The following is a 27026-nucleotide window of genomic DNA, read 5'->3' as shown; positions in this document are numbered from 1 at the left end:
TACGCATATCTAGCCAAACCACTGATACAGTTAACGACACAGGAGGCAGCCACATCTACTGTCCTCCCTTGGACCCAGGAACATACACTTGTTTTCAATGAATTAAAGAAAGCTTTATGCCAAGCACCTGTTCTAGCAACACCGAACTACAGTAAGCCTTTTACACTTTTTGTCACTGAACGTGATGGTACCGCATTATCTGTTCTCACACAAGATCAAGCAGGACAATACAAACCCTGTGCTTATTTTTCTAGCACATTAGATCCGGTGGCCCAGGCTTTGCCTGCGTGCCTCAAGTCAGTTGCAGCCACAGCACTAGCTATCAGACAGAATGATTCCATAGTGTTAGGACACTCCCTGACAGTACAAGTTCTACACTCCGTGGAAGTTCTTTTAAACCGAACACAGACTCAGCACTTGACCATAGCACGTTTGACAGGATATGAACTGACACTGTTTCAGCCACACATAGAAATCAGACGCTGCAACATTCTAAATTCAGTTACTTCAAACCCTGCCACACATGACTGTGTGGAAGTTGTTAACACCATGACAAAGCCAAGACAAGACTTGACAGACATTGCATTACCTGATCCAGACCTGACACTTTATGTGGATGGTTCATGTATGAGAACAAATACAGGAGAACTAGTAGCCGCGTATGCAGTGACCACTGACACTGAAGTTATAGAAACACATCGTATTGACACCCTGTCTGCTCAAGCAGCAGAGCTCGTCGCTCTGACCCAAGCCTGCATACGAGCCAAGAACCTGAAAGTAAACATATACACAGATTCACGTTATGCATTCGGAGTCGTACACGACTTTGGAGTACTCTGGCAAGAGAGAGGTTTCATGACTTCTCATGGAACCAAGATTCAGCATGGTCACCTCATTCAAGCTCTGTTAGATGCAATACATTTACCGACAGCTATCGCTATCATGAAGTGCAAGGCACATACGAAAATCACTGACATCATTTCCCAGGGTAACGATCTAGCAGATCGAACAGCCAAGCTTACAGCTCAGACTCCAGACATTCCAGTTAACCCGACACAGACAGACGTTCCAGACCAGACTACTTGTATGACAGTTAAGGACCCTACACAAGACGTACTAGACATACAGTCACATGCTACTCCCGATGAAATGAAGAAATGGTCTGAACAAGGAGGGGTCCAGACAGATCAAGGATGGTTGACGAAGGGAAAAGCCACATGGTTTCTCCCCGACTCTATGGTTCAAGTCATTATTAACACCGCACATAGTCCAGCACACTTAGGAGAAAAAGCCATGTTAGACAGTATTCAGAACCTCTGGTTTAACAAGCATTTACGAGCAGCAGCTAAGCAGAAAGTGCGTACCTGCATGATCTGTTGTCAGTTCAATCCAGGTAAAGGTGTCCCGGTGGAACAAGGTGGATTCCATCCTCCTGACCACCCTTTTGAAGTCCTCCAGATGGATTATATTCAGATGGAGCGATGTCGAGGTTTCAAGTATGTCCTCGTAGTTGTATGCGCTTTGTCCAGATGGACAGAAGCATATCCAGTCCCAGATTACACTGCCGCGACCACTGCCAGGCAGTTGGTTCGTGAGTACTTCCCCCGTTACGGTTTACCGAGGGTCGTGTATTCAGATAACGGCCAGCCATTCTCATCCGAACTCATGAAACAAGTATCCCTTCTGTTAGGGTACCAGTGGAAGTTCCACTGTGTACGACATCCCGAAGCAGCCGGTCTTGTAGAGAGACATAATCAGACTCTGAAAATCCGCATTGCCAAAGTATGCGCGGAAAAAGGCGTAGATTGGTTGGTAGCACTGCCAGTCGCCCTTTTTTATATGAGAATGGTCGCTCACTCCCGTTCAGGTCTGTCCCCCTTTGAAGTCATTTTCGGTCGTCCCCCAAACATGTGGGGTACACCTAGACCACGTACAATTACAGATGTTGACAGTAGTATGCTGACAGATTACCTGGCTTCCTTGATGTCTGCACTACTCTCTTGTCGTTCACAGGTTGCCGCCGCTTTTCCAGACAACACCGAAGTGAAACCGCACGAGGTCGTTCCAGGCGACTTCGTCCTCATAAGGAACTTTGATCGTTCAATGCCGCTGGAGCCCCGTTGGAAGGAGCCAAGACTTGTCCTGCTAACAACAAGGACGGCCATCAAGGTCGAAGGCCGGAAGGGGTGGTTGCACTGCAGTCATGTAAAGCGATTCCATGGACTCAGACCAAAAACTTTTTTCAAAGACTGCCCCGTTCTCAAGGACTGCCCAGACACTGAATCTAAACTTCCCCTGTTAGAGAAATCTCCGCAGCAGGAGTATAAAGAAAAACTGAGGTCTAGTAAGTCAGCCAGTTTAATTGTCTAAGTCCCTCTCTGGTGAAACGGTTAGACAGGTTCCTGACATGTATGAGATAGACCCACACAGTGAGAGAGTTAGTCGAAACTCTAAGAGAATCCGTTATCAAAAGAATCTCCGAAGTCGATGTATTATTACTCTATTATTCATGACATTTCTGAGTCTTATGGTTACCTGCATAAGTTATGCCTTACATTTATGTTTTCCTATTGATTCACATGTACATATGTTTTCTAATGTTACAGTAGAGCACACTTTTAGTGACCTGCCTCCTCACGAGTTATCCTATCGTCTTGCCATGCGTAATAATACCTTTATCCGTATGTTACACTATTCACACCAGACCAGCAATGCCACTAATTGTTGGGTGTGTGGTCGACTCCCCCCTTTCCAGACACCGAAGGGAGTTCTGCCACTCTTTCCTTATCCGTTTTCACACAATGGTTTGTGTGGAGCATGGTCCACGTTAACGTCATCCTCAAATGATATGTCCCTTCTGAATAGAACATGTTTCCCAGACAAGGAAGGTCTTTCCCATAGAACAGGGTTAGATCTAGAAAATGAAGTATATGATCTAGGTAATTATTCTTCAAATTTCATGGTTTTGAATGTTCAGTCCGAGACTACCCATGATTTGCCTGCTATTACAGTTCTACCAGTGAAAGGCGAATTATGTGTCAGAAAGAATGGTTCTGTACATCTAGGACATAGTGATTGTACTACTATGGTCGAGTATAGTGACAGTGGGAAATCTATTTTCAAAGCCTCACGTCATTCGTATTTTGTGTGTGGTCAGACCGCATATGTACGTCTGCCCCTAGATTGGGATGGAACATGTTACATTGCCTTCCTACTGCCACCCGTTTTCCTAGCCCCATCTGATTATCACAGAAACACACATCTAGTACACGTTAGACATAGAAGGGAGATCGAGTCCCCAATTGTCGATCAGACTGAAACTACCTTAGAACAATACCAAGACTTCAATAAAGGTTTCTTCTTCTTCATAGGTCCTGTCCAGAATAGTAAGTTAATACGTAGGCTAACCAGAACCCTTGAAGCAGTAGTGAATGAGACTACTTCCGCTCTAGGTAACTTAACCGAAGAGCAATCTGCTATGAGATTTGTCGTGCTCCAAAATCGTCTCGTCCTTGACGTCATACTGGCCGATAGGGGAGGAGCTTGTAGAGTCATCGGATCTAGTTGCTGCATTTTCATTCCTAATAACGCACCGTCTGTTTATTCAGCTATAACCAGACTTCATAAAATTGCCCATCAGTTACACCAGAATCCAGGCACCTGGACATGGTCCGGTTGGCTATGGAGTATATTATCTGCCTGGGGATGGAAAGTATTGTCATTCCTAGGTATAGCAGTAATGATCATATTCAGTTGCTGTCTCTGTTTACAATGTGGCCCTGCGATTTGCGGCTTGTGTGCTACATCCTGTATTCCTAGTCCAAAGTCCCGTTCCAAGAAGATTCGAGACGAGCAAATGATGCTATATGAAATGATAGATGGTATCATGAATATTGATGTTTCCTGATGGAAACGTAGGGCACAAGGAGGGAATGAGGAAAATTGAATTTTGCCTTGTCATGTGTGCCTACGTGTTCCCCATCCTATGTTATATGTGCATGATCAATATGCATATATCCCCCTATATCCCCCTATGATCGATTAAAGACGCAATTATAAGTTGTGTCCAACGTTAGTAAGCCAGTTTCCAGTCCTCGTGAAAGCAACGAGTATTAGGCCTATGTTGCCCACGTTTTACATTGTGCACGTTAATTCAGCAAAATGTCCCCGTTTCTAGGCCTCATGAGGGCCCGGACGCTAGATTCAAGCTCCAGTCTCCTGAACCCACTCTGAGGAGCGATACAGCCCCCACCTGCATCCCTGACCCTTCACTTACTTCCTGCCGCGCAGTGCGGTGCCCGGCCTGGCTCTGCCTGCCTGTCTGCCAAGAATATGTTATGCCTCCAGTTATCAGTTCAGCTCTTCGTCTTCACATTCCTAAGCTAACGAACCGCATAAACAGCTTCAGCTATAGTCTAGTCTTCCTGTCTCCATGCAAGTGAATTACTGTATTAATATCCATAGAAGATTCATAGCACACGCAATACATGAAGAATATATGCATGCACCAGTCTTAGTGTCAAGTAGCCTTTACCCTGATAACTTTTAGATTCTATCAACATGTACTCCAAACACCAGATACCAGATATGCTATAGGTACATGTCGTCCTGACATCTCAGACTTTAGTCTCCTCTTCTAGTGCAGAAGTCAGAGCCCCCAGTTCTCCCCGGTAACACGTCATTGTCCGTTTACGCGCACCACTAGGTTAAAGGTTCCAGCTGCTCAGGTAGCCCCCTCCATGTATCCACCCATTTCATGACACTTCTGTGACGTCTACATCACATGTCTATGTGCACGCCTTCTTTTCACGCCCATGTGTTCTTATCTTACGCTTGTCACTTGTTACGCCTACTGTATGTAATGTAATTGTGATGTTTTACTATATATACCTTGTACTGTTAATGAGACGTTGCAGCTGCCTTCTATGTCATTCTATTTCAGGCTGTTCCGATCCTGTCCCTTCCCTTATGCCTGATTAAAGCCTGTTAGACTCAGATTCCTCGGATCCTGCCTCTTATTTATTGAACTATCTGTTATTATTAATATATTCAAAAATAGTACCGGTAATTAATTATTTATTTACCACAAAACCACGCCCTTAATTACATAACCGGCATCTCTTGAAAATAATTCTTAGTTAAGCTTCTTAACCCATGCCTGTTTTGAAAATCCCCTTCCACTCTTTTCATCTTACTTAAGTCCCTTGTTTGCACCCAATGCACCTAGTCAAAGGTCATCGTAGCGCAAACAGGGAGAGTACCCCCTTACTGTATCCAGTCCCTAGTGTTAAGGGTCTTAAGGGTCAGTTCTCACTTGAGTAGGGAATGTGGCTAAACAGCCAGAGCTGCAGACTTTGGACCTAGACTAGAGAATCAGAATCGAATCCTGACCTAGCTCAACATCCTGTGATTCTAGGCAAATCGCTTAATCGTCCAGATCCTAAAAAAGCAGATGTGATGTAATCTGGTGCTCATGTAAAACACACTTCGGCTAACTTCACGCTCCTTAAAACTGCAAAAGTACATCCACTTGATCAAAAGCCCCTAGAAGCTTCCTCTCTAGGATCGACGGCTGCAGGGTTTTGCTAGAGTGTCAGTCTAAGTCGTATATATGTATAAATGGAATTAAATACTCACCATCTCTACGTCCCTGGTTTTACGTCATTCAACACCGCTCAATGACGTAGATCCAGGGACGTAGAGATGGCGACCAAAGGGTGCAGGGCGTGACTGGCGAGCGCTAATGACAGCAGATAACAGCCAAGGGCCATAAATGCCGGGCCGAGGACCAAAGCACCCGGAACACGGGGATGAAATGCCTCCGGGCTCCCTCCAGGCCTGGGAGGGGGCGGCCCCCGCGGCTGCCAGGTGAGAGCGGCGCGAGGAGGGAGAAGCCTTCGTCATTGGTGGACTTTGGCTCCTCCATGCTTGGCTTCCCTGTTCACATCCCATGGGCTGTGCTTCGAGGAGACGGATCCTCCCGCGAGCAGGACCACATTGAGACCATCCGGAGGCTGACAGAGGTGAGCAAACAACCCCGACCCTAGACCCTCAGGGCTGACTGACCCAAAGCCCCGAGAGCAGAGGGCCCGACGGGCTCTACCCACTGGCCCTGGGCCCAGGCGCAGGCAAGAGCAATGGCCCATTGGCTGCTGCTGGGACGGTAAAGTACAGCACTGGCCAAGGTTCATTGTGCCGCTCTGTGCTCCGGTGCAGCCGCACCTGCTGCATCAATGGCTACCCCAGGCTCTGCCTCAGTATAAACACCAAAGGGAACTGAGGCCGGGCCGACTCTACCATCAGTAGTAACGACTCGGGTTCGGGTAACTAAGGGCAGGCGGATTCTACCATTTATATAACACCGGGGGAAGTCAGTGCCAATCAGACTCTCACGTCTGTAGCAACATCTAGGAACTGAGGGACAGGCTCTACCCTCAATACTAACAAAGAGTAACTGAGGGCCAGACTCTAACCCTCAATAATAACACTGAGCAACTGAGGACCGGACTCTGACCCTGACCCTCCCAGAGAACCTTGGGCCATGCTCTACCCTCAACAGGAAGACTGCCGGCTGCTGAGGGTAAGACTCAACCCTGAGTACTAACCAGTGTTTAATTTGAGCCGGTGGTTTCCGGTGCTCGGCACCAGCACTTAATTGTCAAGACCGGCACTTGCGAGGACTGCTAGGTGTTTGTGTAATTTGGAGATGAGTAGGGCAACAGTTGTTGATAACTGAAAATAACTAATACATTACGCCGATAGCATTCTAAGAGGTTTGGGGCCTCTAACAGTCTGAATTGCCTCAGTTGAAGCAGTGTGATGGTTAGCAGTTGTGTAGGTTCCGTCATTGACCGGTGCTGTGGGTGATGTGAGCTGCAGCATTCTCCTGACAAGGGCCCGGGCACTTATTTTTTTATATATATTAAGCACTGGTACTAACACCGAGCGACTGAGGCCCAGACTCTCACCCTCAATACTAACACCCCGACGGAACTGAGGGCCAGGCTCTAACCCTCAGGACTGATATTCCTGAGAACTGTGGGCCAAGCTCTGCCCTCTGTTCCTCAATGCTCATTCCCAGGAAATGTGGAATCTCAATACTTCCTGGAACTGAGTGACAGACTCCTACCCACAATACTGCTCTCTTTCTCCCAGGAAACTTGGAATCACAATACTCTTACGCAAACGAGAAACTGAGGCCCTTATGCTAGCCCTCAATACTCACCAAGAACTTCCCCCCTTGCTTGAAGAAACACAGAACCTAGTTATTGTTACTCTTATGAAGTTGGTCACCCCTACGAAATGTGGATTCTACATATTGTCACACTGTCAGCCTCATCCTGAACACCTTCACGCCTCAGAAAAAGAGTGGGGGCTAAACCAGAGGGACCAGGGAGAGGAAACCCTACCTGCTGCTGGGCAGACGCTCGCTCGCTCGCTCCTGGGGCCCAAACGCTGTTGTCTCGCTGCCACCGCACTCCACCTCGCGGCTAGAGACTACAGCTCCCAGGGAGCCTTGCGGCCACTTCCTGCTTCCAGCCACAGCGCGCCCGGAGGCGCTATTTCTACAGGACACTCCCTCCGCGTCGCGGGACGGGCGCGGGAGGTCGCCGGGCTAAACTCTGAGGCCCTCAGAGGTCGAGGAGGCCGGGCCGGGTGCACCCCCCTAATATCGACTTTGTATGCCTCTTGAGGTATGTGTCCTTTACATTTCCTGCTTGATCTGGATTGACTCTCAGACTATCACATCTTCAACCCACTATTCCTGGGGTTTACGCAGTTCCATACATACCACCCTGCACTTGTTGATTTCATAGACTCCACTGTATGGTATATTGCTTTTGCTTCCTTTGCCACCCGAGTGACTATAACCACTGCTTACATTGTATTTGCATCTGCACCCTGCATCGCGATTAGCGCGGCGCCAGGTCTGTCCAGATTCATCTACCTCCGTACAATAGCCACCTTATAGGGGATTCACTTACCATTATTGTTTTCCACCAAAGAGAGTGTGAGAGCCCAAGTCTAGCATAACATCTTCTGTTTTGGAATTGATTCACATCCTACCTGTGATAAATACAAACGCATCCAAAACTACCATTATGACTACTAGGGGCACAAGGAGCAAAACAGCAGCTGGGGGGGGCTCCAGTGACAGGCCCAATAGATAATTTCATAACAAGGGCCAACGACGCCATAAATCAGGGCATCACACTCCTGGAGCGTAGGGTTTCGCAAGATTTAGCCTTAGCCAGACGATCATCTCTTGGCCTCATCGCATCAGCAAGAACACCAGTCCAGGCCAGAAATATCAACACTGGTCCCACAACTGCTGTTCGTGCTGATATTCATAGTATACCAAATGAAGTCAATCTATCTGCATCAAACCCCCTAATAGATTCTGACCTAGATTCTACTACGGACTTGGAAAGGACCCCGGACCTGCCTATTGATCCCACACTAGTCGAAGTAGCTGTAGATAGCACAAGGCAATTAAGGGGCAATCGGGAAGGTGCAGTACGAAAACAGACTAAACATACAACACAGCTCAGCAGGTCTAAAGCTAGAAAGTATAGCGGGCCAAAGCGAAAGGCCAGGAAAGTCGCTAACTTACACACAAATGTAGATGGAACGAATGCAGCAATAGAAATAGAAAACTAAGTGTCCCATGGGGCGCCGCAGGGCACAGGGGACAAATCTGATGTAGATGCTGTAAATGACCATCTGTTGGAAAGAATGGGTGAACTTTTTAGCATCTACCTGTCCCCAATTGAATCTAGACTCATACGGATTGAAAAACAACTAGCTGAGCTAAGCGCACCCACTAAAAACACTCCTAGTGATGGTGCGCCAAACGGTATGGGACCTAAACCTAAGAATAACACAGCCCCCATTACGGTTGCAAAGCCTAAAACACCACAAGCTCCATGTAAGGGAACTGCTGCCAAACAACCAGCAGCAAATACCATCACTACTGTTAATCCCACTGCCAATTCCCATAAGACTAAGGTAGCCACACAGCCAGGGAAGGGGCCAAACATCGCCCAGAGTAAGGAAATCCAAACTAGTCAAATTAACAATTCCACCCAAAATCCCCCAAGGGTTCATCCCGCCCAAAATATGGCAACTAATGCGAGGCAGATCCCTCCACGCATTAGTCTGCCGCCCGAATGCGGGGCCTAAATGCTGGTCCTAGTTAATGTTTCTAAACTTAGGAAGGATCAGGAAGAAACTCCCACATCCCTTAAAAATAAGACCCTACACTGGTTAATTGCAAATTGCAATTTCCCAATGGAAGGGGCAAGGGAGATCATTCACACCCAGAGAGTGGGATGGGTAGGCCCATTGAGGAAAAAGTTTGAGGGGGACTGTATCATTGTAAATTTTAAAAACCCTCAATGGGCGGAAAAAACCTTGGCCAATGCACCACTACCTTCACCATGGGAATTCAATACCACTCTGCTCCCATTGGGTTATTTTTATAGACATTTGATTCCTCCTAAGCCAAATATGGCAAATAACTGTGTTGTGCCCTCCCGGGACTTGAATTTTGGTGCTGGGAATAGGTCCCCACCTTTCCGCCACAACCAGGACGTTAATTCCCTGAAGGGCCCTGTACTGCGCCATCAGGCCCCAATGTTAGCACGTCAGCTGCACCATACCCACTCTCCCATAATGCCCCAGTATGACCACAGGGAAAGACTTTACCCTACAATTATCCGCAACCAGTTTATGTACCAAAATGAAGTAAGGCCACTATTTAACATCCCAACCTATAATCGGTTTGAACAGGCCTTCTCAAACTTAGATGACCTGGATTGACTGGATACTGGGGCAGGTGACAACATTGGAAGTACAGCCACAAGCAATGATTACAAGGGGTGCCAACTAACAGAGGAAGAAACTACAACCCAGGGAAAATTACTTGGTGTTATGGAAGTCAATAGTGGTCACACAGTAGTTGGCAACAGCAACGAGGAACGTTTATTAGCATTACCAGGCAATGCTGACCCGGGAATACCATTGCCTGATCTGGATGTGAACATACCGAGGAATCCTGGGACCAAGCCTACTAGACATCTCGGCCAGTGTGGTCTGAAAATCCTTATCTGGAATGTAGCTGGGTTAGAAACAAGGCTCTCAGACCCTCGATGGGTTAAGACAATTGATGACATGGACATTGTTATGTTTCAGGAGACCTGGGCTGTTGAAAACCTTTACATTGAGGGATATCATTGTTTTAGTGTAACAGCGCCCAAACCCAGCCTTGGCCGAGCAGTGGGCGGTTTGTTTATAGGGATTAAGACACTGGCTGGTGGCACAATCAGAGACTTGTCAAGAGGGAATCTGAACATTCAAATTTTGGAATATAAATCAAAGACCAGGATCTATTTAATCAATTTTTATAATAATGATTTTAATTGTGTACCAAACAAAAACTTCGAGGCTCTTTCAAAGACCTTACATAATTTGGAATTTAGCCTACAATCAGATGTTGGGACAGGGATTTTGATTGGGGGTGACTTCAATGCAAAGATACCAAAAGATTCTGGGACCAAGGATAGGACCTACTCAGACCAAGCGGAACGAAGGGGCACTGAATTAGGGAATATTTTATCTGAGTTCAACCTTGGTGATGCCATGGAAATAGGCCATTATCCTAGCGCTCCCCATGCCCCTACGTTCAGAGGTAGGGACTGCAGTTCCACCATTGATTACATCTTTATGACGCCCCATTTAATAGATTGTGTAGTTAAATCTAGAGTGATGGAGACATCGTTTGGGGATCACAACCCATTAATAGTTACTCTAGATGTAGCCCCCAGTTCTGTTTACTCAAATATAAATGGCGCAAGAGACATTACACCCTCGGCTGATGGTCTGAGATTAAAATGGAGGGGGGTCGATAGTGGGGCAATCTTGAATACTGTACAAATCAATCACCCCCACCTGAATAACTCCTACTTATTCATGGACGGTAATCACCATAGGATAATTGCCGACTTTGGCAAATTATGTTTAGCCATAAAAACTCTCCTGTCAGTCCCTTTACCAAGGGTAGAGACAGAACCAAGATGGTTCGACTCGGCCTGCTCACTGGCAAATAGGGACTTAAGAAGGGCACTCTTCACTAACCCTAGGTGTACAACGGCTGTCCAAACAGCCAGGAAACAGTATAAACGCACAATAACTGGTAGACAGTCCGCACTACTTTCAGAACAGTGGGACTCGCTGGTCGCCAGCGCTAATCTGGGGGGCAGTGGGCCTTTCTGGTCTGCAGTCAGGAAAACAAGAGAAATGGGTAAAAAGCTAACACCACATAGCTGTAACATAACTAGCAGTGTTTGGGAGGCCCATTTTTCAAAAATGTATGCTGCCCCGTCTGAGGAGTCGATGACTTACAGCCTAGGACAGCTGAGTGGCCTACAGATTGATGCCCATGAAGTAGAAACCGCTATAAAAGAGAGTCTTGGAAACAAGGCTCCAGGCCCTGACGGTTTGCCCATTGATATTATTAAGCATAGTCCAGATTTATGGGCACCAATTTTAGTCAATGTCTTCAACAGTCTGCCAACAGTGCCCATGCCTACCACCTGGGCAACTAGCACCATCGTCCCAATTTTCAAAAAGGGAGATAGGTCGGATCCAGTTAATTACCATCCAATCTCCCTTCTGGATAACACCTTAAAAATCCTGGGACGAGTAATCTATAACAGGGTGCTTGAATGGACTGAAAACACAGAGTTATTAGACCTGTGTCAGATGGGATTCAGGAGCGTGGTGGGGACAGTAGAGCAATGTCTGAATTTAAAATTGATAATTGATAAGTATAACATTGCTCGATCATCTCCCATTTACCTTGCTTTTATGGATCTCTCTTCCGCTTTCGATCTAGTGACTAGATCCAAACTCTGGACTATCTTATTGAATTATGGCCTAGATGAGACCCTTGTTAATTTCCTGGCCTATCTACACACTGATCTAAAAGCACAGGTCCGGATTGGGATGGGCGGAGAGGTCTCTGGAGCCATTGATATTGGTAGGGGGTGGTGAGACAGGGGTGCGTTTTAGCACCCCTGTTGTTTATCATCTACAGTAACGGCCTATCTGGAACCCTTAAACAAGTCACCAGCGATGTACCGATAATTATGGGGAAACATTTTTCAGTTTTATTATACGCGGATGATGCGGTGCTTATGGCCCGCACACCAAATGCCCTCCGTTTACTTGTTCAAAGTTTCGTTAAACATATGAAGGGACTGGATCTGCGTGTAAATTTTAAAAAGTCTTTTATCATGTCATGTGGCCCTGGGAAACGGAAGCTCAACACTATACATATAGGGACAGACAAACTTGAATCTGTCCCTACGTTTCCTTATTTAGGGTTGGTTTTCGCTGCGAACGGCTCGTGGAGTGGGCACTTGGCCCACGCCACGAGCAAGTTCTCGAAAGCCACAAATTCCATTCTGAGCTTGCCTCGCCCGAAGAAAATAGATGCCACAAGAGCCATTTAAAAAATATTTAGATTACAGTGCTCACCAGTAGCTTCATATGGAGCAGAGGTTTAGGGGTTGGGAGACAGCGCATGCATTCAGCGAGAAGAAAGCCGCTTTTGCAGAAAAATACTGGGCGCCCCAATCTCATCCTCTGATTTTATTTGTCATAATGAACTAAACTTCCCCTATGTATGTGATTTTATTAGAGCTAGACCAGCATTATTTTGGGTTAAGGTCTGGAGGAACAATTCAGCCACTCTCACACAAAATATTATAAAAGATTGCTTGAATTGTGACCGTGGCATGAAGATCCCATGGCTCTTAGGAGTTTCCAAAACTCTAAGTGCCGTGGACAAAGGTGATCTTTTCTCCGACCCCTCCAAGATTGAGCCCAAGGACAAAATAGAGGTTAAACATGCACTGTATGCACTTTTTGAATCTGAAAGGATGGGAAGAGAATCAATAAAATCAACTGTTGCAAAATATATGGGAAATGAATTATGCAGATACCCACTCCCGCCCTACCTCACTCTACCCATGACCAACTGGGAGAGATCACTTTTGTTTCGTTTAAGAGCGGGTTCAGTGAAATTTTTGTTGTCTTTCCCTCTGGGCTATCGACATAGCACTGACTTCAACCCATGCCCGTGTGATGGTGTCAGCACACAGAATGATTTGCACTTCCTATTCTGCTGTAAATTTTATTTAAGATATATTAAATGGTTTTTAACTCCATATTTTAGGAAACACCGACCCCTCTCGCTGGAAAAGTCTTATTTGATGTTGGTTTCCCTGGACTCAGATGAATTAATTTTTCACACTAGCACTTTACTGAGACTGATAACGCGAGTGCGTTTAATGATGGAAAATCCTTGAAATTAGCCTCACTGGAATTATATTGTAATGTATTATATATATTTTTTTAAACTTGACAATCTTGTAATAATGTGTTATGCAAATGAATTGTTTTTACGTGGTACTTTTATGAATTTTATGAAATTCGAATAAAGGCCTTTTGAACTTGAAACTTGAGTTCCAAAACTTGACTTATTAAAGCTGACCTCTCCCACCCTCATGAACTGACCAGCAGTCTCTAACCCTCAATACCGATTCTCCATCGCTCAAAAAAGCTGGGAAAATTAATTTTTCCCCTGACGGCAAAATTGGAGATTTGTGATCTCCTTACAGTGATCTTTATTACTACTATATAAGACTTAGACTGCCACTCTAGCAAAACCCTGCAGCTTTTGTCATACGTCCGTAAATGTGACGGCTATGGTAGATTGGCTGGTGCAAGGACTTTTGGTTCTTCCACCAGGTACACTGAGTGACATTTTGGTTGTTAGTGCACCTTCAGAATCAGGTGCATCAGTAGAGAGTGGCTGCCAGAGAATTAAGAGCCATGGGGCTGGTTTGGGCATAAAAACTACAATAGGGTTGAAGGAAATGCTATGTAAAGCATTTAACATCTGTCATGTTCATATATGACTCTGAATTCCTAAATGTTCTTTCACGTTTGCAACTGTTTCGATTTACTCATATTAACTTAGACAACTGCAATGAGAAACCTTTATTTAAATGGATAATTTCTAGACATAAACTTAAGAAAGATTGACACCCTGAGAATGCCTTGGTGGTAGTGTCCTAAATACTCCATCAGATATTCGATTTGTGGTACAATCTTTAGAAACGGCGAATCAATACTAATGTTATATGTGGTAAAATCATAGTCTTTGAAACCATTTATGGTTTGATTTTTTTTGGTATAGTACATATTCTGAATAGAATAATTTCTAGTTTCTCGAAAACATTTCAAGAAAATGAGGCACCATGAGATAGCTCAGTTTCATTATAAGGCGTACAAATACGACCCCTGAGAAATGGAGACCACCCAACACCTGGAAAGTTAGAACGAGGAACCAAAAACCAAGGAAGCCCCAAGTTGCTACTAGAGCAAAGGCATTGCTTCTTCAAGACGAGCTTGGATGGCAGAGGCAGTGTTTAGACCCTGTTACCGCCACCCAGTCTCTAGAACAGGCCTCCTCTGGCCATGGGCTACAGGCTGCTCTTGGTCCCACCCCTGCACTGCAGCTGTCCCGCATGTCAGTGTAAACATCACTGCCCTTGAGCTAAAGCTACCTGGTGCTAAAGGTATATTAGGTCAATTCATCACAGCAGAGATAGTGTGAGTGTAGTCAGTTCTAAATTAAGGAGAGGAGGGTGGAGTCAGTCGAGGCAGAGAGAGGGCAAGTGTTGAGCAGACAGAGAACACAAGAAGCTGAAAGAAAGAAAATATCACATAAATGTATAACTGTGTAGAGACTTTATTAAGTGGTATATTCTGAGAAACTAAGTTTGGTTGTGTAACACAATGGAATGATGATACTCTGAAGAAGGGTTTAGTGGACTGAAAAATCAGCATATAATTTCTGGATGACTGGGTGTGTTGTTCTGACTCGCTCTGTCAGCCCACCGCGCAAACTATCACTGAGAGAAGCCCCCCGAGTGAGGGAAACCCCTCTAGCTGCAGGGTCCTTTATATAGGTGAAGCCGTAAAGGAGCCTCTAATGCAGACATTAAAGATGCCTGCCTTGTCACAGGAGGGTCGGACCTATATGTTGGGGACAGGGCGATGGACATGGGAAGCCTGCTAGAGACAGAGACATTGTAACTAATGGCAGGTCAAGAAGAGGCGAGTTTGTACCACACTCTCAAAGAACTGTGCAGTTGTAGCACTTTTGAACATATGTTGGGGCGCATCATCCATGCTCCCCAACTCCACAAGTGAAAGAAGGCATGGGCCGCCCCCTGAGGCCTGCCACACAGGAGGTGAGACCCAAGGGAGTAAATCTCTCCACATATAGGACATGTGTCCAGCAGGAAGAATGCTGGACAGGACTATGACAGCTCTCATTCCTATTTTCATTGAGCACAGGATTGATGCCTGTGGGCCTGTGTGATATGGATACCGGGCTGAGCAGAACTTGCAAGCTGACAGATAGGGACAGTCCAGCAGAGATGAAAAGCTGCCCGAGAGGCTGCATGTGAACTTCATAGAGTGGTCACAGAGGGCATGGGTGAGCCCTGTCGCTTTAGCCATTGTAGTTCCTGTCAGGTTCCCCGACCCAACGAACACACACAGGAGACCAGCTGCTTGTAGAAGGTACCTTTATTTATTGCTTCATTATAGGTGGTACAGCAATGCTCATCTGTGACCTCTCGCCCGAGGTCCTGGTCCGCTCTGCCCCTGATCCCCTCCCCTGACCGGATGTGGTGTCCGGTGTCCCCTGTCCCCACCCAGGTCCCCTGGGTCCTAGTGCCATCGTCGTGGCACGACATCTCCCCCCTTGTTGAACAAACATTATCTTGCCAATCGTCGAGATACTAATAGAGTGATGTAGATAGATAGATAGAGAGAGAGATGAGAGAGAGAGAGAGAGAGAGAGAGAGAGAAAGAGAGAGAGAGAGATATAGATATGTTCTGCTCCCTTGCCGCGTCGGCTTCGTATCTCTGTCTCCTCAGATCTCTTCGATCAGTCTTTTTGGCTTTCTACATTCTCACCTTGGTCGCTGTTCTTTGATGCCCTGTGGCGGTTCCTCGAGCGGTGCATCTCCTGTCAGTTCTTGTTTCGGCAGGTCTTCTTCTTTGGGTTTTAGTTCCTTGAAATAGGAGTTGTTTCTTGTGATATGGTGTTGGCCCACTGAGGCTGTGATCATGTGCCCGCTTACTTTCGTCACTGTCAGCGGGTCTTTTGAGAAAGTGCTGTCTGACTTCCTTGCCTGTCGCTGTTTCACGAGGACCATGTCCCCTTCTTCTATGTTGTTGCTTGTGGCATGTCTTCTTCGATCTGCGTATGCTTTCATCTTCGCTTTCTGTTCTTTATCTCTTGTGGCAATGTATTTGTGTTCCCCTTTCTCTCCTTCTTTGATTTGTGGTAGTCGTGTTCTGCTCACCCTTCCTAGCACTAACTCGGCGGGGCACCTTCCCGTGGAGCTGTGGGGTGTGTTTCGGTAGTCCCTAAGTACTTGACACAGTGCTTGTCCAATCGATATTTCGGTCAGTTTTGCTCTTTGCACTGCCTTCTTGATGGTTCCCATGAACCGTTCGGCCATCCCATTTGCTTGTGGCCACAAAGGTGTTATCCGTCTGTGATTTATTCCCAGGTTCCGCCATGAATCTCTTGAACTCTTCGCCTGAGAATGGTGGACCATTGTCCGTCTTGAGCGTTTGTGGTGAGCCCCATGCTGCGAAGATGTCATCCAGCAGTGGCAGTGGCGCATTTGCTGATGTGGATGACACCGGTCGTACTAGGGGGAATCTTGAATACTCGTCGATTATGACCAGTAAGTAGCTTCCAGTTTCTAGGGGCCTGTAGAAATCCGCTGCTAGCTCTGTCCACACTGCCGCTGGTAGCGGGGACATTTGTAGAGGTTCCGGTTTTGAAGGTAGTCCTGTTACCTGACACACGTGGCACCTTGTCACTACGTCTTCCACCATGCTATCTAGTCCTGGGAACCATACCTTTTCCCGCAGCATTTTTTTCGTGGCCACCATTCCTCGGTGTGATTCGTGTGCCAGTTCCACTGTTCCTCTTCTCAGCGTCTGGGGAATCACTATCCGAGTGCCTCTCAGCATTATCCCATTGTCACACTCTGACAGTTCCTCATGGATTCTCTTGAACGCTAGTAGCTCTTCCTTGTCTACTCCTCTTTCCCCATTAACGTAGTCATTCACATGCCTCCACCTTTGCATCTTGGTGAACCTCATTGCTTCTTACAGAGTGTCGTCTTGCTTCGTCTCCTCCTCTAGTTCATCCAGTGTTATCGTCGCGGGTGTGCTGAGCTTCAATGCGAAATGTAGGTATTCTTCCGCCATCGTGGTCACTTTCGAGTTTTGTGGCAGAGGGTGTCGTGACACGTAGTCTGCAGGGTTCTGCTCTTTACCCGGCTTGTGAATTATCTTAAAATTATAGTCCATGAGCCTGATTCCCCATCTTCCTATCCTTGGCGGTATCTTTGCGTTGGGATTGCCGTAGATTGTGATCAGCGCCTGATGGTCCGTTATGATTGTAAAAGGCTTCCCATAAATGAACATGTGGAAATGTTCGCAGGCCCACACTACCGCTAGACTCTCTTTTTCTGGTTGGGAGTATCTCCTCTCAACCTCCGTCAGACTTTTGCTCCCATATGACACTATTTGTCGTGGGGGGTCTCTCCGTGGCTGGTGCTGTCGCAAAATTGATCCTAGTCCAACGGGGCTGGCGTCCACTGTCAGGTCTGTGCATAACTTTGGGTCGAAGTAGGCCAGATGATCCACTGCTGTCACTGCCCTCCTTATTTCTTCAAACCCCTTGTCACATTCGGTGGTCCACAGGAAGCTTTGTCCTTGTTTGGTCAGGTCTCGTAGCGGCGCACTTACAGTGGCGAAGTCTTTGATGTATCGCGCACAGTAACTTGCTAGCCCCAGGAATGATCTCACTTCTGCCACGTCGGTGGGCCTCTTCGCCTTTTCTAGTGTTTCCACTTTGCTGTGGTCTGGGCGCATTCCTCTTTTTGAAAAGATATGACCGAAAAATACCAGTTCAGTTTGCCCCAACTCGCACTTTTCTTCATTCAGTGTCAGGCCTGCTTCCTCTAGATGTGAGCATAGCTCTCTTAGAGCCGTGTCGTGCTCCTCATCTGATTTGCCGAATACAAGGATATCGTCACTATAGTTCAAACTGTTTTTGACTGGTCTGATCACTTGCCGTATTGTCTCTTGAAATATTTCTGCAGCTGATGAGATCCCGAAGCTCAAACGCTTGTACCTGAACAGGCCTAGGTAAGTGGAGAATGTCGTGATATACCGCAACTGCGGGTCTAGTTCTAGTTGGTGATACCCTTTGCATAAATCCAGCTTTGAGAAACACCTTGTGCCTGTGAGACAGCTAATCATGTCGTCTAAGTGTGGCCCCGGATGCCGTTCACGTTCAATGGCTCTAGTTGGGATCCTCATGTCCACACATATTCTTATTTTCAATTTGTCTTTCTTCGGGACAGCTACTATGGGTGACACCCACGGTGTCGGTCCTTCTGCTGGCTCTATTATGTCCTGTCGTAGTAGGGCCTCTAGTTCTTCTTCCACTTGTGGCTGCAGATGTATGGGCACTCTTCTGTGGTGTTGTGCCACTGGCCTTACCGTCTCGTCGATGTGCAATGTCCCCACTCCTGTTTAACATATATCTACAGCCCCTGATTAACACACTAGCGGGAATGGGCTGCCGGGTATTCAATTATGCTGATGACACACAGCTGCTGCTGGGCATAGATGATACAGCACATGCCCAGTTGCACGCGCAAGATATACTTAGATACACGGTCCACTGGATGTCCATCAACCAGCTCAAAATTAACCCGGAAAAGACAGAGGTGCTGATAATACCATGTAAGTGCTCCTCCTGGAGCGATATGTACTGGCCCCAGGAGCTGGGCCCAACCCCACAGCCAGCAGCCACGGTCAAAAGTCTGGGTATTAAATTGGACAGCGGCCTCTCAATGACCAACCAGGTTTCCACCGTGGTTGGCACTTGTACAGGTCTTCTAAGACAGTTGCGTAAACTAGTCCCTCTTCTCTCCCAGTCGATGCTACGCACAGTGGTCTCGGCCACCATAGTGTCAAGACTCGACTATGGCAATGCGCTCTACCTAGGCCTGCCAAAAATATTAACAAACAGACTTCAGGTAGTCTTAAACGACGCCGCGAGACTTATCTTCAATCTTCCGCGGAGAACGCATGCCTCTCCACTATTAAAAAGTCTACATTGGCTACCAACTGGACAGAGGTCTGTTTTCAAAGGCCTCTGCATAGCCCACAAAGCCATTTACGGGAAGGCCCCGACCTACATCAAGGAACGGATCGAGATATATAGACCGGAAAGAAATCTCAGGTCCTCTGATGCCAAACTCCTTGTATGTCCTCGTTTTAAGCTGGCCACAATGGGAGGGAGATCTTTCTCGGTTTTATTACCGAACCTTTGGAATGCCCTGCCTGAAACACTCCGAAAGGAGGAGAATCTACTCCGCTTCAGGAAAGCCTTGAAGACCAACTTGTTCAGAACAGCACTCAGTTTAGCTTAGGCACTCCACCCTTTTATTTCTCGGATGTTATGTTCTGTGGTCAAAGCGCCCTGAGACCTGTAGGTGACCCGGCGCTATATAAACCCATAATAACAATAACAATAACAATAACAATGTTATCTGTCTTCCTCTCAGCTTGCCTAGCCCTTGTAGTAGCTTTGGGAATTCTTTCAGGATGTTTTTTTCTTCTGACATGTTGTACGTCATTTCCATCAGCCCCATCACTTGAGCCGTGACATTGCTCAGGAGGCATGGTGCAAGGATGTCTCCTTTGAGCACATGTATTTCTTCTGTCAGTCTTTGATTTTTGTATGTTAGATCTTCTTTGAATTTACCCATGTTGATCACCGGTCTCCTTGCCCCCCAAGTGAATACTTGCACCCGCGATGGCTTGAGGATTGGCTTCACCTTCATTCTTTCGTACTCCGAGATGCACATGATGTTGCATGTCGCGCCACTATCCAGGACGAATTTGGTATCATGTGGCCCCACTTTTATTGTTACTGACTCTGTCTTCTTTATTTTCTTTTTGTCTATTAGACATATTATTTCCTCCCCTTTTTCTTCGTCTCCATCTGACTCTGTGGTGACGTCCGTCATGAGGTACAGCCGTTCAGTTTTTTCTTCTTCGTTGTCCTCTCCTGATTCTGCTGATGAGCTTCTCACCCCGGTCTCTACATGCCTGATGTGTCTGCTTGTCGGCATTCGCACTCTTCCTGATATTCCTCGATCATTTCTAAATTGTACTCCTTGACACACGCTGGCGTAGTGGTTCTTCCCGTTGCATTTTCTGCAGGTCTGGCCAAATGCTGGGCATTGGCCTCGGTGTGGGAATTCTAATCCGCATCTGTAACATGTTCCCTCTTGGTGCTTCTTTGCGGTCTGGTCACCTCTGTCTTGTCTTCAATTTCCCGATCTGTTGTTGTTCGTCATCCGATGGATCTTTTCTCCACCCCTTACTTTGCCCCGTTTCATTTCTTTCGCATGCGCAGTTGCTCGTGCTTCTGCCCTTCCAAGTTTGAGGATGTTTTCCAGCGATATTGGTTCCTTTAATACTCTGGCTCGGAATTCTATGTCGCGACAACCCTCGATGATGCGTAGCCTTATCGCCTGCTCATTGTCGAATTTATCGAATTCGCAGTGTGTCACTAGTTTCCGCAGCCTTGTCGCAAAGTCATCTAGTGACTCTTCAGCTTCTTGGAAGGCGATCATAAAGCTGTACCTCTCGAAATCAACGTTTCGTTGCGGATCAAACTTGTCTGTTAGACATTTTTTTAACTTGTCGTAGGTGGCTATTTCTTCTTTTGGCAGTGTCACGAGCAGATCCTCCACTTCATCTCCCTCCAGGTTCAGAAATAGTCCTCGTTTCTTTGCTGCCGTGACATCTGTTGCGTCCACATAGTTTTCGAACCGTCTGACCCATTTCTCCCATCTTATTCCAGTTTGGGGTTCTGATAAGCTGAATGGCAGTGGCCTCCTGTATTGTGCACTTGGTTTGGGGTCTGCCATCTTGCCTCTTTTTCTTATTTCTGTCTTTATTCCTTATTTCTTATATTTGCGCCTTTTCTGTGACTTATTTCTTATGTTTGTGCCTTTTCTGCGACCCCCTGTGCCCTTAGTTCTGTCTCTGTCACTTTCTGTGACTTCTTTCCTCTTTATTCTGGTGTCGTACTTTGTTTCTTTTTACTTTAATTGCTTTCTTGCTTTAATTTCTCCTCTGGTGCCCTTTTTCCTTATATACATTTTATTTCTTCCTTTTCCGTTGCTTTGCCTGTGTTTCCTTTCACTTTTCACCTTAATTGCCCCTTTATTTGCCGATCTTCGCGCTGCGCCTGACTCTAAGATGGCCGCCGATGTGTTCTTGACTCTGATTGGCTCCTGTGCCTGTTCTTAAAATGGCCGCCGGTGCTCTCGCGGGACTTCGCGTCCAATCAAGCGATGCCTGACTCCAAAATGGCCGCCGCTCTCATTCACAGTTCCTATTGGCTCTCGCCCCTGACCCCAATATGGCCGCCGAGACTCTCGTGAGAGCTCGCTCTGCTTTTTCAGTCTGTCGGCTTTCGCGCTTTTTCTTAGGCGCTTACCGGAAAGGTCGCTTTTCTTCGTGGCTCTTTCTGCAGCGATCAGGGTGGGCTCCCACGTCGCTGCTGGCCTCTAGATGATGCTGCACTTCTTCTTTTGTTCACGATGCGATCCAGGGTGGGCTCCTGGTTTAAAATCGCGATTTCTCCACGTTGGACAACCGCATCCTGTCTTCGTCGCCAGATGTCGTGTTCCCCGACCCAAGGAACACACACAGGACACCAGCTGCTTGTAGAAGGTACCTTTATTTATTGCTTCATTATACGTGGTACAGCAATGCTCATCTGTGACCTCTCGCCCCAAGGTCCTGGTCCGCTCTGCCCCTGATCCCCTCCCCTGACCGGATGTGGTGTCCGGTGTCCCCTGTCCCCACCCAGGTCCCCTGGGTCCTAGTGCCATCGTCAAGGCACGACAGTTCCTAAGGCAGGGACAGATAGCATGCATATTTTTTACAGACTGTAGTGGCCTGAATGACATAACTAATTCCAATGTCCACCTCTGTTGCTGGAAATGAAAACAAAGTTTTCCACACCACTGAGTTAAAGAACGCCCGTGTCATCTTCCAAAGGTCGATAAATAGTGTCATTCTTGTACTGGAGAACTTCTTTAAAGCCTAACCTGACTACATGATTTATTTATTTATGAAGTGCAACTTTCACTTGTGGGCATCATGGTGATAGTATGGTCAGGGCCAAAGAAAATCGAGGAAAGGAGCAGGTTAGCTGAAACAAAAAAGATGAAACATGTCATCTGAAATAACCTTGCACCGTTTCTAGGCAGGTTATTCAAAAGAGAAAGATCCGGACCCTAAAAGATATTCCAACCCACATGTTATCAGCAGTATCCAGAAATGCTCAAAATGGAGCTTTATGAGCGAGAGATCTGACTGGAGTCTACTGTGCCACTAACAGGGACATGTGTCCAGGCCCAGGGCATCAGGCATTGCGCCTTGAATTTAATTCTCTGTTTTATTGGAAGCCAATGGAGAGGACACAGAGGGCCTAATTTATGAGGCCCCTTGCGCCATCGGAACGTCACTTTTTGTGACGTTCCGTGATGCAGAAGCCCCTTAATCCCTTGGACGCTCATGACGAGCTCAGCTCGTCATGGAGTGCCCATTCATTTCAATGGAAATTCAGTGGTCTGCGTTAAAAGGGCGTGCAATGGGTGTTGCTGGGGGCATTCCCAGCAACATCCATGGCCTTTTGACACTGCTCCAGATTTACAAGAAATCGTAAATCTGAGGCAGTGCCAAAAGCTTATGCCTCCCCAGGGGAGGCGTAAAGGAGGCACAATGGGGAGATCGTTTTTCCTTTTTTCTATGTGTGCTGCATGCTGCAGAACACACAGAAAGAGGAAAAGTCTCTTGTGAATATTTTTGGACAGAAAGGTTTCCCTTTCTGTACAAAAGTAATCATCCCCGCAACGCAGGTATCCTTGCACCATTGTGCAAAGGTGCCTGCGTTGGCGCAAGCAGCCCATTGTGCGCCGGCGCAGGGGAAAAGGACAAGAATGCACCGTATCTTATAGATACGGCTCATTCCTGCCCTTTTCTTTTGCAGTAGGGAAGTGTAGCAGGAAGGCCTGATGCGCTTCCCTATAGCAAAACCTCATAAATGACGCCCAGAGTGTCTCAAACAGGCTGAATTTATGTAGCCCCGTAGCACGTCGGACCACCATGATTTGAATTGGGTGCAGCTCTGCTAACCCAAAGGTAAAGGGCAAGTCAGACCGGACGGGAGCACTGCTCACAGGAGACCAGTTGTCTTGCAGAAGACGTGCAAAGATTTCCTTCAAGGTTGAAAGCAAAACCACACAAATGGTCCAGACCTTCTGTATTTGAGTGTTTAGTGACAGCAGGGCCGGCTGTAGGCGGTGCGACCGGTGCCAACGCACCAGCTGCTGACTTCAGGGGGCGCCCTGTTTGCAAGTTTATTTTGGTTTTAAAAGCACCTCCTTCCGCGTTCCTCACCTCCAGCAGTTTCCAGGCAACAATACAAATATTAAGATAACTCTGATGATTAATGTTCTTCCTGGACGTAGATCGGACTTTTTTCTAGTTGAGGTTTTGACTGATCATAAAATAGCACAGAGGATTATTATGCCTGCTGCAAAGAACATGTACCTTGCGGATCACAAAGTGCATATAATGTAAATAGGTCAGTGGATTACTGCTTTTCTAAGATACATAATTTTGTTAATTACAATTTACAAGTTAAAATCCTAATATAGAACAGTGAATTATTAACTGTCATAAAAGAACTGCGTGCACACTGCAAAGTATTGATTACAGCATGGATTAATGTTGCAAAAAGGGTTGATTTGGGTAGAAATCGATTTTTGTTATTAAAGAGAACCACCAACACGGGTGTTCCATTTTCAATTCTGAGTTTGTGCTTCTCCAGAACAAGCACATTTAAACCATACTGCATACCAGTATGGATGACATGTGACTCCTACACCTTGTAACATTTCCTGTACCTGATATACACACGTATGATTGATTGTCACTGTTTAATCTGTGTGTGATGCAAAGTGCTCTGTCTGACACCCTGTACTGTTATGAGTGGCGCTATATACCTAATTAAATGCATCTGAAAGACTGGTTATGGAGACTTGAGGGGCGCTGTTAAAAGGTGGTGGTGAGGGAATCCGTGGTGGTGGTGATCACCACCTCCACCAAGGATGGGGTATCGCCAACAAACACTGTCGCACTGGGCACGACCTGAGTGACAGGTCTTGGTCAAGCAAACAACCTAGGGTTTTCATGGATCTGCATGGGGCAGGTATGTCACCTAAAAAGCATGACCAGAAGGAATCTGGCTATACTAGAGAATTGTCGTCAAATACCAAAGTCTCAGTCTTGTTTCTGTTCACCATTTTCAGTTCCATTTGGAAAAGCCAGTGCCCACAGCCATAGGTAGATACTGGTTGCCATGACCCAGTAGATCACTTCCCCTTTGACTTCAAAAAACAATCTCTGGATTTTCATCGATGAAACTGATACAAGTACAGAACCCTGCCTTACTAATCCAATCCAATCCAATCAGAAATTTGTATAGCGCGCTACTCACCCAGAGGGTCTCAAGGCGCTTAGGGGAGGGGGCTCCGCTATTGATCGAACAACCAGGTCTTGAGTTTCTTCCTGAAGGAGAGGTGGTCCTGGGTACGACGGAGGTGGGTGGGGAGGGAATTCCAGGTTTTGGCCGCCAGGTAGGAGAAGGATCTTCCTCCCATGGTGGCTTTTCGGATGCGGGGAATCGCGGCGAGGGCTTGGTTGGATGATCGCAGTTGGCGGGTGGGGGTGTAGAAGGTCAGGCGGTTGTTAAGGTAGCTGGGTCCTTGGTCATGGAGGGCCTTGTGTGCGTGGGTGAGGAGACGGAACGTGATTCTCTTGCTGACGGGGAGCCAGTGCAGGTCTCTCAGGTGTCCGGAAATGTGATTGTGTCGAGGTATGTCCAGCATGAGTCATGCGGAGGCGTTCTGAATGCGTTGGAGTCTTTTTTGCAGTTTGGCTGTGGTTCCGGTGTAGAGGGTGTTTCCGTAGTCTAGCCGGCTGGTGACAAGTGCCTGGGTGACCGTTTTCCTGGTTTCGGTGGGGATCCATCGGAAAATCTTTCGGAGCATGCGTAGGATGTTAAAACATGATGATGAGACGGCGTTGACTTGTCTGGTCATCGAGAGTCAAGGATGAAGCCCAGGTTGCGTGCATGATCCGTTGGTTTGGGTGCACTGCCTAGGGCCGGAGGCCACCAGGAGTCGTCCCAGGCAGAGGGGGACGATCCCAGGATGAGGACTTCTGTCTTGTCTGAGTTAAGTTTTAGGTGGCTGTTCTTCATCCACTCTGCTACTTCTTTCATCCCTTCGTGTAGGTTGTTTCTGGCAGTGGTTGGGTCTTTGGTGAGGGAGAGGATCAACTGGGTGTCGTCGGCGTAGGAGATGATGTTGAGGTTGTGTTGGCGCGCGATGGCTGCAAGGGGGCTCATGTAGACGTTGAAGAGGGTGGGGCTGAGTGATGAACCTTGTGGTACGCCGCAGATGACTTAGGTGGCCTCTGATCTGAACGGGGGGAGGCGGACTCTCTGGGTTCTTCCAGCGAGGAACGAGGTTATCTACTCCAATGCCTTATCTTGTATTCTGATGTTGCTAAGGCGTTGTACTAGGGTGCGGTGGCAGACAGTGTTGAACGCTGCGGAGAGGTCCAGGAGGATGAGGGCTGTTGTTTCCCTGTTGTCGAGTAGGGTCCGGATGTCGTCTGTGGCTGCGATGAGGGCGGTCTCGGTGCTGTGGTTGGCTCGGAAGCCGGACTGTGACCGTTGGATTCGAGGAAGGCGGCAAGCTGACTGGTGACGGTCTTTTCGATGACTTTGGCGGGGAACGGGAGGAGCGAGATGGGGCGGTAGTTCTTGAGTTCGGTGGGGTCTGCTGACGGTTTCTTCAGGAGGGTGCTGAGCTCTGCATGCTTCCAGATTTCTGGGAAGGTAGCGGTGTTGAAAGAGCAGTTGATGATGTCCCAGAGTTGGGGTTCAATGACGGAGTCGACCATGTCGAAGATGTGGTGGGGGCATGGGTCGGTTGGCGATCCGGAGTGGATGGTGTTCATCGTGCGTATGGTGTCTTTGGTGCTGACCGGGGTCCAGGCGCGGAGGGTGGTGGTGGGGGGCTTCGGATCTGTGGTTGGGGGTGTGGTCGGGTCGCCGAAGCTGTTGTGTATGTCTGCGATCTTGCTGTGGAAGAACGAGGCGAGAGAGTCGCAGAGTTCTTGTGAGGGAGTGATGTCGTTGTTGCCGGCGCTGGGGTTGGTGAGCTCTTTGATGATGCTGAAGAGTTCCTTGCTGTTGTGGGCATTGTTGTCTAGTCGATCCTTGAATGGAGATTTCTTGGTGGTGCGAATCAGCTGGTGGTGTTTGCAGGTGGCGTGCTTGAGGGCGGTCATGTTGTCTGTGGTCGGGTTTTTTCGCCAGGCTTTCTCGAGGGTGCGGCAGTTCTTCTTGGAGGTCTTGAGGTCGTCATTGAACCAAGAGGCTTTTTTGCTTCCTGGCTTGTTGGGATTGTTTATCAGGGGTGCGAGGTTGTCAGCGCAGTTGGAGATCCACTGTGCGATGTTGTTGGCTGCTTGATTGGGGTCCGTTGATCTGGCAAGAGGGTTCTGGTTCAGTGATGAGGTGATCTGGTCGGTGGTAATCTTGTTCCAACTTCTGCGGGGAACCTGTTGCGGGTGGTGGTGGGTCGTGGCCTTTTTGAAGCTGAAGTGGACGCAGCTGTGGTCTGTCCAGTGGAGTCCCGTGGAGTGGTTGAAGGAGATGTGCTTGCTGGAGGAGAAGATTGGGT

At 47.3% G+C, this 27026-nt stretch overlaps 1 protein-coding gene across 1 annotated transcript in view; it reads left to right on the top strand.

The window, feature by feature from the left end:
* The first annotated feature begins 5799 nt into the window (after positions 1-5799).
* The window catches only part of EPS8L3 (EPS8 signaling adaptor L3), a 196698-nt gene continuing 175471 nt past the window's right edge, over positions 5800-27026 (top strand). Inside the window, exon 1 of the mRNA XM_078644784.1 lies at positions 5800-6023. The gene's annotated coding sequence lies outside the window, so the exon portion shown is untranslated. The remainder of the gene's footprint in view (positions 6024-27026) is intronic.

The sequence above is a fragment of the Lissotriton helveticus genome, chromosome 5_1, assembly GCF_964261635.1.
Source record: "Lissotriton helveticus chromosome 5_1, aLisHel1.1, whole genome shotgun sequence".
NCBI classification, from domain to species: Eukaryota; Metazoa; Chordata; class Amphibia; order Caudata; family Salamandridae; genus Lissotriton; species Lissotriton helveticus.
This window is presented reverse-complemented; position numbering and strand designations above follow the sequence as displayed.